This window comes from Diprion similis, chromosome 8 (genome assembly GCF_021155765.1).
Source record: "Diprion similis isolate iyDipSimi1 chromosome 8, iyDipSimi1.1, whole genome shotgun sequence".
Taxonomy (NCBI): Eukaryota; Metazoa; Arthropoda; class Insecta; order Hymenoptera; family Diprionidae; genus Diprion; species Diprion similis.
The window spans coordinates 18,127,505-18,142,337 of NC_060112.1; the positions used below are offsets into that span (position 1 = coordinate 18,127,505).

Sequence of the window (14,833 nt, forward strand, 5' to 3'; positions counted from 1 at the left end):
TATATATATATGTATAGTGGAAGGATAACCGAGAAGGAGGGAATATTATTCTAGTCGCTCGCTATTTCTGCAGACATATCCTGCCTTCCTGCCCTCTGCACACGGCTATAACGTGAACTCGAAGGGCTTGATTAAGTTCTCTGATCTTCGAACGAAGCCATTTGCCCAACCGACCGAGTGTATGGACCGCTGTGGAAACGAGTCGCCCACCCACCTACCACCTACCACCTACCACCTACCACCACCCACCACTCCAACCACTACAAAGATTAACGCCTGCGGAATCAATTAGTCTGCCCAACAAACCGTCTAATTGGTCCATCTCACCTCACCGCGCTCTGATTCCGTTTTCCTAGTCTTGAACAACTCGCAGGGGCGAAATTAAATAACCCCGTGAGATCCACCTGAGGGCGACCGAAATCCTTAATCTCGGGATAATTTTTTGTCATCTTCTTAATTCTCTGATGAGGTGAATGGAGGATTGTTAGTTTTTACTTCGAGTTGCGATCGATTCTAAACTTGATTGATAATTCTCTTTCAATATAGCAAATGGAATTATACGGATCAATGAATCGATATTTATCCATCATTTTATCATTTCGCACATTCTCTAATAGCGGATTAAAGAAATCTAACATCGGAAATCGGAAGTGGTAATTTGAGTTTCCGGTCTAGCTTGATCGATTGGAACTCGTTGGATACGTGAAATTTTTTCGCCAAGTTTTCACGCTGCTAAATTTTTATTTTTCCAACTTCTTATGCTATACGTACGTACACACAGATCGCCCAAGGAGTTTAAAAAAAAATTCGCTTTCTTCTTTCTAAGAAACGTTATACCAACGTAATATTCGTTTAGCTAACCTCTCTCGAGATTTATACAGTTTTAATACACTCAGAGTGGTCGAGTTTCCGCGGAAAAGAAACTCCGGCGATATCCCTCGAATGATTTAATACGTTTCTCCAACTTCGCGAATCTACCTATGTAAGTCAGAATTACATATACTCGTATGTATATGTAACCAGCTGAATATGTAAACTGCGGGTTTCGCGACGATCGCCCAGTCGTACATCGAAGAATTAAACGAGTATTCTTATCTCGCTTGCACGTCGACGAATATTGTATTTTGCAAAAATATGCAGGCGACGCTGCATTCATAGCAATTCTGCGGGTATAATAAAAGAAATCTCGCAAATGCTGGCGGATTTTTACTTCTCGTTTGCTTTATTTTGCACGAATATAATAATTTGCGAAATTTCTTAGCATTGTTAAAATCGATTCACGATAAATACGATTTTAATCGCATAAAACAGTTCTGCGGGAAAATCGATACACCTGCTTGCGTAAGGCTAATCTGCAATTTCGTCGGTGCAATTAGTGAGTTCAACGTGTAACAAGGATCGCTCCACTCTACGCCACGCGAAAGCCCCGGAAAAAAAGTTCAAAAGGTCAAGACCGGAATTTCACGGTAAGAGCCTCTGCCGTGTTTTTAATGAAAAGGTTGCCGATACATTCTCGCTACAGCGGCTGTTTACTTTGGAGGAGTTTTTGAAAAACCCAAAGGCCAAGGGTCGAGGATGTAAGTATGTATAAAGAGAGAGAGAGAGAGAGAGAGAGAAAATTTCCTCCCTCGAGACCTTTCGCAATTGTCGAGCATTTGAAATTTTTATACGAGGATAAAAAAAAAGGTGGAGACAAAAAACCCGCACTCAACAGGGTCAAGCGGTAAATAAATGCGACCCAAAAATATAGGCAGAATAATAATAACTTTCGAGGGAAAAATAAGACAATCTTCAAGTATGTCCAGGGGGTGTTCTATAAATAACAATTAATTTGTAAATATTCATCAACGAAAAACTGGCGTGTCGAAGCATCGATGATTTCAAGGATTCAAGCTTAGTTTTCTCGATTGCTCTTCTCGCATTTATAGTAATCAAAAGGCGATAAAATTTTGCGACGATTGGATAAAAATTCGCTTCTTCCGACAGATTCAGAGACAGATCATTTACCTGTAATCTCGAGAATCGCACGAGCCGTTTTTTGAACCTTGGACGGCATCTCGGCCTTTTTGTCTTTGGGTATTCGGTGTAAATCGTGCCCGATTATTGTTACTTTGCGAGGCGAATTAGTCGTGGTATTCGCGGTAAACCTGGTAGCCCAAGTAATTCGTGCAGAACTTTAGCAGGGAAACGGGTGTAGCTATATAATCACAAAACGCGTAACTATAACGAGCCATTGTCAGGCTGTATGCCTTTTGCTTATGCCTACCTGCGCGATTTGCATCGTTATTTTAATGATCTCAGAGTACATGACTTCACACCGCAACGACTTCGCCGCGTTCGCTTTGCTCGCTCATTTTCTACTTGTGTCTGTTGTGATAGCCGGGTCATGTACGAATCGATATTTATATGTCTTTATGTGTATATGCAGATTTATCGAGTTTACAGGCTATTAGAGACAGTATATTCCATCGATTAATGGTGTCGTGATCGAGAACGATTTTCCGCCGCTCTCTTTCATGTAACGGAATATCCACCAGGTAACTGATCTACTCGTTACAATTTTCCAAACTTTAATCTTAATCGTAAAACAAACGAAGAGAAGAAAAAAACTTGTCTCAAGTATTTGAAAAATAATATCGATCATTGATGAAAAATATTATCGATTTCAATTAACGATCTGTCTATTTGAATTTATTCGTCGTATGATTTTGATAAATTCTGAAAATATAATATACGTATATATTGCGAGTGCAAAAGTTTCAGCGATAAATCGTCTCGCAAAGATAATATAAACGGTACATATATATATATATATACAGGTGTATTCTTCATGCAGAGGGTAATTAAATTTAATTGAAACAAATGTGGACACGTATTACAAGGCGTATCTGCACCGCATTTCACAAGAAATTAATATCCGAGACTGTAACAGTATAGGTACATGTATAACTCTAGGTGATTGCTGTATATGGAATTATTGTAATATGTGTGTACATTGTACACATTTGGACCCTAATAATTAAAGAATCAGGGAAAGTTGTGGCGAAATCTAAATATCTAATCTCCGCTCCGTGAAAGAAATATTAATTGAATCCAAAATAACATGTGTTTCAATAGTCTTTTGCAGATAATTTTGTGGTAAAAAAAAAAAGAAAGAAAAATGTTTGACTGTTCGAATAAAAATAACTCTATTTCAAAGCAACTATTCCTGCTGCAAGTAAATAACCGTTTGGAATGATTAAATGTCTGTTGAAGAATGTTGCAATGAATATTCTCTTGGATTCAATTATTTTCATTTTTCAGTGTAGGTATTACTTACATGACAACCGTGCAGTCGATTATTATACCGAAATATATGTATACAGCCCTAACTGTTATACACACCGAATAGCCTCTCACCGCGATTAATATAATTAACGCCGAATACGTTACCCAAGTGATTACAAATATTATTTTTAAAAAATTCATTTCAGCTTCCTAAATCTGTGAGAAAAAAAATCAATTAGCCAAACCGACATCGCGGTTGTAACATATTTTATATATATGTATATATATATATATATATATATATATATATATACATATGTATACACGCACGCACACATATTTGTACGTCGTAAAGTCGATAGTTTAAGAAATTGATATATATGCGCGTATTCAAATGAGACGATTAATTGAGACGACGACGAGGGAGAGAAAAAACGAAAAAAGAATTGAAGAAATAAAAATCTATGGTCAATTCAAATCGATTAATTATTATTTATTTGCCATATTAATCACCGAGTTTTATTGCATAGACGTACACGCCGCGCATTCTTACACGCACACTTAACACTTTTGTTCGTATTAATCCGTGACAGCGGCGGTTCGCTGTACCCACAACAGCGCTAATTGGTACTCGTAATCAGTTGTCTCGACGATATAGATTGTAGCAAATTAGTTTGCTACTGCAGCGGCCGATTTTGTACATACAATGCATCCGCATGAGGCGCACATGTTCGTTATACGCATCAATTTGTCGATTCGCCCTATATATGTATACATATGTGCGTATATATATATATATATATATATGTAGATTATACATAGACGATTACAGGCGAAGAACAATAATGAAATGTGATTGATGAATAAAATAATAACTGTACACTCGTACATTCCCGCGCGTTATTATACATTCATATTGTGTACAATGCCACTCGTTGTGCTGGATTATTATGGCTTGACGAGCAAGGCTGCTGCGCGACTTTGCTTGTAGTAATTGGATTAGCCTAAGTCTGGTTATTAGTATGCCGTACTTGAAACGCCTGATTGCGTAACCTTCTTTTTACGTATACGTATGTCGAGGAAGCTCGGGAGAAAAAAATAACCAATATATAGCGTTAAATCGACGGATGGATCGAATTATGTATGAACGAATGGTGAAAGGATAATATACATATATATCTATCTGTCTGTATATAACTGTATATATACCTATATATGTATAATTCTGTGCACAGAGAATGTCGAAAAGTTGCCTGCGTGTATCGCGTGTGGTGTAATAAAAATTCTCCCGCGCATATTTATAATAGGAATGCTTAATTTGATTAGAAATTAATTGCAGCTGTCCATTAATCTTGCTCGGCAGAGGCCAACGCGTGCAGGAATAATCGTCACCTGTAAACTTTAAACATACCTTACCATACTGCACCAGAGTCGCGTTCTTTGCAGCTTTTCAAGCCATTCAGGCGCCACTCTGCTTGCACCTAATAAATTCTTTCCTTAAGCTCATTATTCGCAATTAAACACGAACGTCTCATTGACGCATTGTCAGTCGGCTACTAAAGTGAATGACTCACGCCTCGAGCGTTGCCGTTTATTACGTCTAAGTACACGTCTATCGTTTAACGCGAAATTTATGTCTATAATAAATGTAGGCATTTCATCTTGTCAACCAATTACTTATATATATATATATATATATATATATATATATACGTCTATTGTTACGTTATTCAGGTGTACAATATATATGCATTTATATGTAAATCATGATCGCCAATAATTACTTCTTCAGAAATTCGTTCGTAATTATTATTTATTACTGGATTATTACAGTTGCCTCCTACACATCTGCAACCTGACCAATTTCAATTCACGCGACGCGTTGAGAAATAATTGTTCGACTCCCGTTCGCAAATTAATTGCCCGTAATGCAGACCGTGTGGTTTTTTCTTTTCTTTTTCTCGTTAAGTATCTCCTCCTTATTTATCTCCAGATTAACGATAATTTTTTTTTCACTTTTATTGCAGTTTTTTTTTTTCATCATTCTACTCATCCGAATCGATCATTACCGCTGCAATCACTCGAGCCGAACGACTAAATACTTGGCCTTCGTACTTCACCTGCATTGCGGATAGACGTGCTCCCTGCATTCCGCAGCTTCCAGGGCTTCTCCGATATGTACTATATATATACCTACTTTCAATCGCCGCTGCGGCAGTGTTTTTTCTTCCTTTTGCTCGTTCTTTTCTATTTTCGAAGGGGCGCAGCGCGACCCTATGGCAACCCGTCTCTCGTACAGCTCCAGATCGAAGCCATCGTTTATATTGCCGAATTGCATTCGCTTCCTTTCGAAAAAGCCACGAAGAATTGACCTGATAATCGTGAGGAGTAGAATCGTCAGCTCTTGGTAAACGGTTGATAAGGATTTGCTGGCTTTCCGAAGGAAGTGAGTGAGATCAATGCATTTTTGTTTGGTGAATTATCTTCTGCGGAGATAAATAAATCCGCGAGAGTTTTGATAATAACAACGAGAAGATACTGTGTTGTAGTATATACATGTATATTAGACTGTATCAAAAAAATTGACTATTTTTTTTTTTAATGGTATACTGAAAATATTGTTCAAGATGACGAAAAAGAAATACCATAAAAATTTCAGATTTTAATATTGATATTTAGAGGTGCCTCATCACGATTTTCTACTTTCCATAAGAATAACATGGCAAAAATGGTTCTTGCTCCTTGCGATTTTTATAACTAGATAACGACGCGTCGTACAGAAAATTCATAAACATGTTTTTGTAGGAAATTGAACGTTCTACAAAAAAGGTCTGTTCTCATTTTACGATAAATCTATTCCTTCAAAAGTTATTTGAGGTCCTTTGCTGATGTTTGACCGCAAATAACTTTTGAAGGAGTAGATTTATAGTAAAATGACAAGAGACCTTTTTTGTAGAACGTTCAATTTCCTACAAAAATATGTTTATGAATTTTCTGTACGACGCGTCGTTATCTAGTTATAAAAATCGCAAGGTGCAAGAACCATTTTTGCCATGTTATTCTTATGGAAAGTAGAAAATCGTGATGAGGCACCTCTAAATATCAATATTAAAATCTGAAATTTTTATGGTATTTCTTTTTCGTCATCTTGAACAATATTTTCAGTATACCAATAAAAAAAAAAAAAATAATCAATTTTTTTGATACAGTCTAATGTATATACTTTTATTTACATGTATACTCTGAAAAGAGCTCTGCTTCGAGACGTAGGTACGTAGGTACGTCTTTCAAAGTTGAATTTGCGTGTAGCACATCGTGAAACAGCGTACCTATGCGTAGGTATAATATACGTATATAAGATTATACACGTGCATGCATTTCATACCTGGTGATATTCACACATGGCACCGACGAGCCAAACTTCTTTACTTTCCTTAGAATTCTGCGAGTAGGTAGGTACATCCACTTTTCAGCTGCCACCTTCTCAAATCCTCAAGAACTTTCATTCAGCTAGCTTTATTGCAGGACTAGTTCGTTAAAATTTCACACCGCGACGCTCCTGCGCGTACAACGAATGCCTGCAACGACAAGAAAGTCTTATAGGATCAACTCTTTTTTCATTCTCAAATGACTACGGTGTATACATAAATAATGCTGGATGTAACATCCTGATTTATATTTCATGTTCAATATAGAACGTAAGCATGTGTATAACGAGCGTTGCAGAGTATTGCGAATATTCGGCAATATGGGCAAAGTCGAGAGAGTCGTTTAAAATTCGATCGCATATGAATTTGACGAAATAATCTGTGTAATTAATCTAAACACCGGATCGATCTTTTACTCGAGCCATTCGATTGCAACATCCTGGCCGAATCGTCATTCTGAATCAAATCGAAATACGTTGAAAGGTTCGCACGAAACGATAAAAAAAATAGCCACGTGACCTCCCGAATAAATTAGGTGGTACCCTTACACCTTATACCTATACCTATACATATATACACACCAAAGAGAAGAAACAGACTGCAGTCTAAAGTAGCAAAAGGACGTGTTCAGGGGATTAAACTCGGTGCCGAAAAAAGGCTCTTCGTTGCCTAAACCATATGATCAGCGGGTGTGAAGGTTGACTATTTCGAACAAGTAACGGGGCCGACATGACAGGAGGAACTGACAATCGATTCAAGGAGTGAGACAACGCGAACGAATCCAACAGTCTTTAAGACCTCTAACGGATCGAGGGATCAGTCGGACATGCAGTGAGATCGTGTCTCTCGTTTCTTTCCTATATGCGTATGGTCCTTGCAGCTGACTAGAGGCGGTTGCGAGATTTATCAACGATTACGAGGATTAATCACGGACCAGTATTATGAAGATATTACTTCTTATCCGCGTCGCTGACACCGTTCGCACTGCACCGTTAACTATACTTATCTGTGGGAAGAAACTTACTATCTTTCATCAGTGGAGCTTCGTTTTTCTTGTAGGTACGGATACCTTTATTAGCAACGAACGAAACCTCTTATAGAGTCACGATGTTTCTTCCTCTGCATCCTCTACTGGTTTACATACCGCTATATGTGGACCGTAAAAAGTATCACGATATATTATCGACAACTCGTCGTTAGTGGAATAAGTATAGAGGTCGGTCGGAGGTCGAATAAAGGTTGCTCTTCATCTAGCGGTAAATAAATTTTTTTCACACAACGCCACCGGTAACGGTGGCAAAGGACGAATTATGATCCTGCGTCGACCCAAGGAGCCAAGTAGCCTCCTTTTGTCACGTTCCATACAACGGAACTGTTGAATCTATTCCACGAAATTAAGGAAAGGATTTTGCAGGGTATTTTCACTTTAGCGGAAATTTACGGATATTCCAGATTTTTTTCCCGTCAATGGGAATTTAACCTGCTATTGAACGAATTAGATTCCTTCGTCTTCTGGGGGAGTGAATTTTATTTAAATAAATAAATCATCACTTTGCAGTGAAATTAGTTCAGTTATTGGGCTGAACTTTTTTCTAAAAATCTTTAATGCGAAAGATATTTCGACAGTAATTTTCACTGCAATCACGTAACGCATAAAAGCTGATAAAGTTAACTTTTCTGAAGAGATAATTTCGTTGAAAAAAATTTGACCTAATTCGTTCTATTTTTGTATACGCATCCGTCATCAATCACTGATCATCAGCACGTACGTTACGTAGAGTCTGACAAAAAAAAAAAAACCAAAACAAACAAAAAAAGAATCAAATAACCCTGAGGTAAATTGGAATGGTCAGTATTTCAGTATACCTAGAGTCAATCCTTATAGAGCGAAAAGTTTATGACCCAGCCATTACGAATGTATTGAAATTGAAAGTACGGGTAAATTTATTCACAAACGGAACTGCTAAAGCGAGTGGGGAAAATTTATTTAGGAATAAAGATGCGTGTAGATTGCACAGTCGTAGGCGATGATCGTGGAGGATATACTTAATAAAACTACACGAAGCATCGAGATACGCTGTTGCAGCCTCCTTCTCGCTTGCCAATTGCACGGAAACAAACTGGCTGATCCGCTCTAAGACGCCATCTTTGGCTCATGATCGTAAAATATGTGCGAAAAAATCCCGCAAATGTTTGTCGTTCTCATCTCGCAGCTTGGCAGATTTTATCCGCCGATGTCGCAAAGTCTGTTATACCTATAAGTCGTTGAACGACGGAGTTATTCCGCTGATGCCCTTTACATCGGATCTCTTTCAGATACTATTATGTAAAACATTTATCCAAGGTTCGAAAGATGGTAATTGTTGAAAATTTATGCGTTATGTCGAATTTTTCATTGGTTATATGTATGTGTCTGTACGTAATGGATCGGAGAGAATTAGTAACACGTTTTATCGATTTTATCTTTCATCATTACTATGCCAACAAAGTAGGCATTCTTTGGATTCATCCATAACGTTATACCTATAGGTATTCATGGTACGCTTCTGGCAGTGTCGGTGGCTGCGATTAACGTTTGCGGAAAAATAACTGCGATACTTGAAGTGTAATCACTGCACGGCGTGTGTCTTCATTTTCCATCTTTTTTTTTCTTCTCTTCTTCTTATTTTACATCCGTGCCGTTATAAATCACTGGGAATATATGTATATGTATACATATGTATGTATATCAAAGGTTGTTTTTGCACGCATTCTAGAGAACGCGCCTTGCGTCTGCAAAACAGTTTGTTTCTGGCTCAGCAATCGGTTTACACTAGTGCTCTAGCTTATTCGCCAGCTGTAGATGCTGCGCATTTATTCATATGTATAATACAGCATGTTAGAAGCTTTGAAAGCAAGGAGGAAATCGTATTACAGTGAGATATATGTGAATAAACAACCTGCAGGAACCAAGAAAATTTCCCCCGTGACTAGAGATCACGTGATTGTACAGAATTGTACAGGTTGGTTCGTTTTTTTTTTTTGCCCCTTTTTCCTTTTTTTTCGCACACATTCTCTGGCTCACGATTTTACACTAAAAACAAGATGGATAAGTCACGGTGTAATATAATTGCGCACTTTGCGTTCGGTTGCACGCGGATGGTTGTCACGTGACATATTTTCAGCGTTTCGATTAAGGTAAGTGTACCAGTTATTGATACGTTCAAACCCAGTGGACCCTTTTATTTTTGAAAATTATAATTTGACGGTATAGATTGTCAATTTCTCGATTACTAAAACCAATTGCTAAATCGTTAGACACTGAAAATTTATTTTTTTGTAATCTTAGAACTAAGGATCAAACAGATGCAACGAAAAAGAGTACAACAATTGGGACAGGGTCAATAACTGGTACGCTAACTTATCATTCTAACCATTTTAAAAATTCTAATATTCCGCTACGAATTTATCGACTTTTCGCTCACAAACGAAGAATCGACAATGATTATCCCGCATCGATATATATATATATATATATATATATATATATATGTTCAATCGAATAAGATTGTGTTTGACAAACGTAGAGTCGGCTCACGATGCCTGCACAGTCCCTTCCTTTTCTCCTTCTAGTTTCTGGGCCTCCCTTTCTTATCACACCGCTGTATCGTTAGGCTTGTCATTGTCACTGTTATCGTTATTGCCTCCCCCTCCCGTATTCTCTTCCTGTCGTTATTTCCTATTGTTGCCCAGTTTTCGCGATCCATTCTGCTTTCACGTCGGACGTGGCTGCGGCTATATGCAGGGATACACCTACCTTTAATGTAGATACACATACATAGATCACATACACAGCACGCACCTCGGTAGAAAAGTAATTCAATCTTCTGTCCGGTCGGCACCGGATACCTACACGTGTTTCCTCGCTTCCATTGTTCTTTTTTTTTATTATTATTTTTTTTTTGTTCTTGTCCCCTCACCCGCTTTCTTTCTACTCATCTCATCCCTTGTCCAGGTCGTGATTAGAGCGGGTCGCGTGACGACTAAAGGGGTTACAATTAAGCTTCGCTACGAATTAACTCCAACTCCGCCATTTCATCTCCGAGCAAAGTCCGTACACTCCACTGTCCATACAAAAGGGTTTTCCCTGCGCACCTACGGGTAATTGCTATCGACGGAAAAAATGTAACGAACCAGAAGCGGTTCGGCCAAACTGAAACTGTACCTACGGATATATGCCGAATTGGTGAGAAAATTTGGCCGAGTGAAATTCGGGGCTTTGGACTCATTTAACGTTGCACCCCGCTCAAGGATTAATAGCATCGTACCGAGTAGCCGTGGACTTTCTTCCTCCAGGTTCCGGAAACTCGCTAATTGACAATTATTTACTCCTTTGTTTTCACTACCAAAGTTACTCGGGAATCTCATTCCCCCCCAAAGGGGGAGGGGGTTAACCAACGACGTCAATTCGCCAAACGACGACTGGGCTTAGCCATTTTCTGCCCCCTCTTACCACCGATTTATTTCCAAGTCGAACACTCTGGAAAGCAAAGGGTACCCCCGGTTAACGAAACGATCGGATAAACGACCCAGAAGCTAATAAAATACAACCAGCCTAATTTTTTATCTCTACTGACGAACGTAGCGCGGATTTAACAGCATATTCATTTGTAAGAACGGTTCTTATCGCGATTTATTTCAACTCGCTGCTATTGGTAATTATAATACTTTCAATATTAATACATACAGCGAAGCAGGCTGTACGAAGACGTGTGTAGATGAAGAAATACGTTGTACGAAGATTCAGTGAGAAGCATGCAGGTAATATGAAAATTGAACCAATTTTCAGGGATAATACGTTTTAATCGGTAAGAAAAATTTTAGGAGGTTAATTTTCTAAAGAAATATAAAAAAATAAAATTCGAATCTAACTTAATCTCTCGTGCCTTGTTTAGTGGAAGTTGAATCTTGTATAAATACGTATACGTATATGTACCTTGGTGAAAAGCTTACGAAGAAAATTGGCAGACTCAATCTTGTTCGAGGTTCGCGAGGCTCCAAGGGAGATTATAGATGCTTGTCGAGGAGCAATCTGACCTAAGGCTTGTGCTGACCTGCTTCAAACAGGAATAAGTTGTTGCGCCGCTGGCCAACCTGCCAAATATGGTGACCAGTAACGCGTATATGACTACTGGGTGCTGCTACTCCAGTGTTTCGCATTTAAACGAGCAAATGGCAATCGATGTATGCGCGTCGTAGGAACAGATAAACCGAGGTCTGAGTTTGCACCTTGCGTAACGAATTTGTCCTTCGTTTAGTCCTTTCGCTCGACACGAGGATTGGAAAACCGCGATGACCGTACGGCTCGAAGTCCCCGTCGTTTGTCCGACTCCAATTAATCCGGATTTACCTCAAAAGGTATAAATTTCCCAACTTGGATTTAACTACCGACGAGCGTAAACCCTCTGTACCTACTTCTCGTTTAACAGCCGGGAATCATCGAGTTGAACTTGCTCTGCAATTAGGCAGTTTTCAATTTTGCACCGTAAAAGCTGACCAGTTTACCAGCGAAATTAATGATGGCAGATAACGAATTCACAGTATAAGAACGATCGGACAATTCACGGAAAAGGCGTATCTTATATCTATACAGTGCAAGTTTCGGAGTCACTTTTGCTACATTATTATACGTAATTTTTACCTTATCCAAGTGTCTCGCAACTCTCGTAAAGTCAATTTGAACGATGCTTCGTCGAACTTTAAATTCACTTCGAATCCAACGGCGTCAACCGTTGTCAACCACGTCGTGTCGGCGGTTCGTTATTTCTTCTCGTCAGAATTTCTTGTGTTCCGGGTTACCGCAGCACCGTCACAAATACCATTTCAGAACAATTTATGGGATAATTGAATTGTCAAAAATTCGTGAACCTGCAGATAAAGAAAAAAGAAGACTTCTTTTGCTTCCAAACCACATCTTCGCCTGCGCTCTCGCGGATTTCTTTTGAACAAGGGTTTGCACGCCGCGTTGATTAATTAACGCGTCTGTGAACTGTGACGCTGGTATAATAAGGTGTAAATATATGAATTACTGCGGAAAGCGAGACGGATTAACAGCAATTCCCACGAGGAAAGAGATCCAATGGAGATGCGGAAGTATATGCACGAAGCTCGGAATATTGTCGAGGAGAAACAAGCCCTCGTTAAAGTCATTAGGGAAATCTCTTGAGTGACTCCCGTACGGCTGTACAATGTTCGTGTGAATTTTTTATATGAAATATCCACCTTTAACCAGAAAATATGAAGGTTTATTCCGTATCATATTAATGAGTCTGTTCTCTGATTTTTTTTAAACTGTAAATTTTATATGATACAAAGACGGACATTATGTCTCAAGTTAATGCTTCTATTTGATTTTACTTGAATCGAAAACACAAGCTTTAAGTTTATGTTTGAATTTAACACGTTTATTTATTTTTTTTTATTTTTTTTCATGCACATTAAAGATGAAGGATGACTTTTGTAATTCCGCAAAGTTTTTTCCCCGAGATAAACAAGAAATTACACTTTCCTGTGTTTGAAAATATATAGCGTGAAAATTAGGTATGGTGGGTGCGTATTATAATACGTACAATAAGCGAAGGTAAGAAGAAAAAAGATTCAAACTTTTTTACAACGGGGAAAAAACTTGCGGGTTTCTTTTTAGTTTTCTTTTTTTATCTTCATTTTTCAAGCTCACAGCAGTATGTAATATTAATAACGAAGGAATTAATACAAACAAATCAAATCGTTTGAAAATCTTGAAAATATTACTTCTCTGTATAACCACTATTTGCGAAAATCCGAAAGTATAATTTTTCGTCGCTCACCGTTTTTACCCAGCTTGTTTAAACTTGAACTGCTAATATCGTGCACGAGAAAATTAACTCATACAACCCTGGCCGTTTTTCGCAAGATCACATTTCGTATCGCACGTATACGTAATTCAATTAGAGCCAATTTAAAGGTGACGATCGGGCGCAAAACAAGATGGCAAAATAGAGGAATCATCGGTTTGTTCCAACTACTTATTAGTAAGAGATTATTCTCGGATAAAAGCGCAGACGAAATTTATCTGAATCTTCGCTACTCGGTTGGGGAACTGATTTACCTACTTCACCCTCCGACACTCGTCACGTCGACAAAAGATATATTCTTATACTGTTCGATGGAAATCGTCGATGTTGCCAACGCGCTACATGACTAGCCTTGCAATTTTCCAAGACACCGTCTCTGTCGACTTAAAGAGACATTTGACGGCAAAAGATTTCTACCGGGTAAACCAGACTGAAACTCAATTTAAACGAACAGGACTCATCAATAGCTGTACACAGTACCAAGAGCCCGCTGTATAGACTGTGTAAATCGAATGTTCGGGGATAGTTCTCGTAGTTCCATCGAAAGAGCTATGCGATTGCCGTTTCGCGATCAGAAACTAAAAAGAGTAATTGTACCTAAGTTTGAAAAAAGTCACATATCATTCCCCTCGCAGGTATTCTAAATCACAGACCTTTAATTCTGAACGATATCGATTTTCTCACGCTCAAATTATACCCAGTAGACTTGTTCTTCTTTTATGAAATGAGTATCTACTTATAGGGCGTGTATGTACCTACTTGTGGAGGTAATGAATTCCCATATCCATCAAGTAACGAGATCTACACCTCCCTGCGATGAAGTTGCACTTAATCTTCTGTTTCAGTCAGGATGCAGGGGCGTCGATCACGGAAGTGTCCCAAGTCGAGGCGATGACTTGTCCGGATGGAGACCGACGAAGGTGCGGAGCCCCCTGGGGCTTGGATCAACTTCCTGTTTCCTGCCAACATGTTAACGGACCGACGAGACGCGCCACTTGAATCCTAACTTAAACTTAAAGTTCAGCATCGATTCCCCCCTGAACACGTGTCCCAGCGAATTGATTTAACCGGGACGAACCCAGATGACCTACTTCTGGTGCATAGCCGACGAATTTTCCTCAAATTCATTTATTTCCGGCGGAATCGAACCGTGAAACAAATTCGATTGAAATTGATGACGTACCGTCGTCACTTCAAAGGATAACTGAAAAATAGTTATGCTTCAGACGGTGATTAAGAAGGGATAAACAGAAACGGCGTACATCA

The 14,833-nt window shown here is 38.8% G+C and overlaps 1 long non-coding RNA gene across 1 annotated transcript in view; it reads left to right on the forward strand.

The window, feature by feature from the left end:
• The window catches only part of LOC124409229, a 67,736-nt gene extending 52,921 nt beyond the window's left edge, over positions 1–14,815 (forward strand). Inside the window, exon 4 of the long non-coding RNA XR_006929503.1 lies at positions 14,413–14,815. This is a non-coding gene — a long non-coding RNA (uncharacterized LOC124409229). The remainder of the gene's footprint in view (positions 1–14,412) is intronic.
• The last annotated feature ends 18 nt before the right edge of the window (positions 14,816–14,833 follow it).